The sequence below is a fragment of the Arachis ipaensis genome, chromosome B4 (genome assembly GCF_059453495.1).
Source record: "Arachis ipaensis isolate K30076 ecotype BB chromosome B4, ASM5945349v1, whole genome shotgun sequence".
NCBI classification, from domain to species: Eukaryota; Viridiplantae; Streptophyta; class Magnoliopsida; order Fabales; family Fabaceae; genus Arachis; species Arachis ipaensis.
Window position 1 is genome coordinate 839,935 of NC_142439.1, and position 3,121 is coordinate 843,055.

At 34.7% G+C, this 3,121-nt stretch overlaps 1 pseudogene across 1 annotated transcript; it reads right to left on the reverse strand.

The window, feature by feature from the left end:
* Window positions 1–562: 562 nt before the first annotated feature.
* Window positions 563–2,483, reverse strand: LOC107638357 (bifunctional riboflavin biosynthesis protein RIBA 1, chloroplastic-like; annotated as a pseudogene). Its single transcript, XR_015880579.1, has 2 exons — window positions 2,011–2,483; window positions 563–1,929 (listed from the first exon to the last, which is right to left on the reverse strand). The product of XR_015880579.1 is annotated as a bifunctional riboflavin biosynthesis protein RIBA 1, chloroplastic-like (transcript).
* Between the last annotated feature and the right edge of the window lie 638 nt (window positions 2,484–3,121).

Genomic DNA, 3,121 nt, shown 5'->3' on the forward strand with positions numbered 1-3,121 from the left:
AATCCAAGAATCGTGGACATTATCGCCTAAAGCCTTGCTAGGCTAAACTTGACTCAGATCTCGACAAAGAACAATCACTATTAGATCAAAGTACAATGAATACAATAAAGATGTATATGAGATCCTTGTTCGAAGATTTTATGAACCGTAAGAACTACTCAAATATGTGTATGTAAGTATGTTAATCTAGTATGACATATTACAAAAGGTAACCTATATTACATACAACTAGAACACTTTTTCTAAGATTTGAAGACAAGTTAATAATTAAAATGCTCTCTAAAGTTGCACTCATGACTTAATTTTAATTTACTCAATTTAGTTCAAAAAGTTGACATTTGTAACTCACGTTAATCCCTCGACTTCGATGACTTCTTAATTGCAACTTGACAACTTTATACGTCATCTGAAGTATTTTGCCAAACATTAAAAACCTCTATATATAACCACAAACGCAAAATTGTCCAAGCAATGCCTAAATCTATATTATACATGCTACATGGTGCTATACTTTAGCAAAAACTGTTTGAGCAAACCTAATATAGTAGAGAACACCCAAGGAAAAAATCAACCAACTAGCTGGAAAATTTTGAATCAGAGATAGATTCATGATTCCAGTGATCTATCTCGGGGTCCATCTGCAAAAACACACATTTACACTCTCCTCTTCCACTTGCTGGCAGGGAAAAAGAGGGCTATTGGGTAGTAGCACCCTTAGAATCATCAACACCAGGTTTACCATTGCCCCTCTCTAGATTCAGTTCGCTGTTAGATTTAAGTCCATAAACATGACCCATTTTCACACGCTTTGTCTCCAAATATCTCCTGTTTTCCTTTGTAATAAGTGCTACCAAAGGAATCCTTCCAGAAATTGTCAAACCATAACCTTTGAGTCCAACATATTTTGCTGGATTGTTTGTCATCAGCTTCATTGAACGAACACCCAAGTCCCTCAGTATCTGTGCACCAATTCCATACTCTCGAGTCAACAGGCAATCCCAACTCTTCATTGGCTTCTACGGTGTCCCGTCCATCATCCTGCAGGTTATAAGCGCGAAGCTTATGACCCAATCCAATCCCCCTTCCCTCATGTCCACGAAGATAGACCAATACACCTCTACCAGCAGCCTCAATCTGCTGCATTGCAATAGCAAGCTGGCTCCCACAGTCACATCTTGCAGATCCAAATATATCTCCCGTAAGACACTCTGAGTGTACTCTCACGAGAACATCTTGTCCATCTCCAACGTCACCCTTAACCATTGCAATATGCTCCACGCCATCTATAAGTGATCTATAACAGCAAGCATTAAATGGTCCCCACATTGTTGGTATAACAGCAGCACCAGCACGTTCTACTAGTTTATTTCTCTTCCTTCTATATCTAATCAAATCAGCAATAGATACAATTTTCAAATTTGTGCGCTCTACAAACTGGCGAAGCTTAGGCAATCGTGCCATGGAACCATCCTCATCAACAATTTCACATAAGACTGCTACTGGATTCAAACCAGCAAGCATGGCAAGATCAACCGAAGCTTCTGTGTGTCCTGCTCTCTTCAACACACCACCTTCCCTGTATTTTAGTGGAAAAATATGGCCTGGGCGATTGAAATCACTTGGTTTAGAATCACTCGAGGAAAGAGCCAAGACTGTTGTTGCTCGATCACGAGCTGACACCCCTGTTGTGGTTCCATGTTTAGCATCCACTGTCACGGTGAAAGCCGTGCGCAGTTTTTCATCATTGTCCTTGCTGTTTACCATGAGTGGAAGATCCAGTCTCTGGAGATCTTCCTCTTTCATGCTAATGCAGACTATGCCAGTTCCATGCTTAACAATAAAAGCCATGGCCTCAGGTGTTACTAACTCTGCTGCCATGATTAAATCTCCTTCATTCTCTCTGTCTTCGTCATCTACAACAACTACCATCTGAAGGTTCACACTAGTGAGAGCGAATAACCTAAGGTTAAACTAAATTGAATGGGCAGAGAGAGAGAAAGAAATAGGAACCTTTCCGTTGCGAATGTCTTGAATGGCCTCCGGGATGGAAGCAAAACCTTGTGTGGGAGTGTCAAGATCAAATTCATCATCTTCATCAGAAAACCGATTGATTCTCGTAACTGATTCAACCTTTTTGGCAGCATCAGAGCGTAGCGAATTAGAATGCAGTTCTCCCCCTACAGCAGAGAATTTAGAGGAGAGTCGGAGAAACACAAAATCGGACGCATGTCCATTTGTACGGCGCAATCCATTGAACAATTTGAAGCGTTGGGATGCAGAAGCACGTGGGTGGAAAAGAGGTGGTGCGGAGGAATACGAGGAGATATTGATAGAAGAAGAAATAGAAGAAGCCATGGAAGTACTATGTTTTGAATGGGAGGGATTGGGTTTGGGTTTGGGGTTGAGGCAAGTTGGTTGGAGACAAAATATATCTATTTGTTTGAATCGATCTGATGTTCCAAAAGAACGTATATGTTGCTGGTATGTCTAAAATGAGTACAATAAATATGTGTTTATTGGATGTGTCATGTTTATATAGATTGTTAAATTTTATTAGATAAAAATTAAAGGTATTATAAAAAAAGAGTATTGATTGACTCTACTAAATACAAAATATCTTAATATATAAATAAATACTTTAAATGATAATACTTCAATATACAAAACTTTAAATAATAAGAAAATCTTATTTTTAAATAATTAATTATAAAATATATAAATACAAAATATATGAATATTTTTTATTCATTAAGATTAATTATTATTATGTAAAAATTTTTTATAATATTAAAAATTATATTAAAATAATATTTTAAATAGTAACATAAAAATATAAAATAATTAAAATTTTATTTTATATTACTTAACAAATAATTAAATATTATATTTAAAATTTATTAGCTAACTAATTTTATTAAAAATATCATTATATAATATAATTTTTTATTAAAATATTTTTAAAATATAATTTATTTAAAATATTATATATAATACATAAAAATATTAATTTTTTATTTTTTTTTAATTTTTTAAACAAACTAAATAATATAATTTTAAATACATATTTGGTGGCCAGTAACCATTTGAGTATATATGTATTTGTCTGTTTATTTGTTTTTTT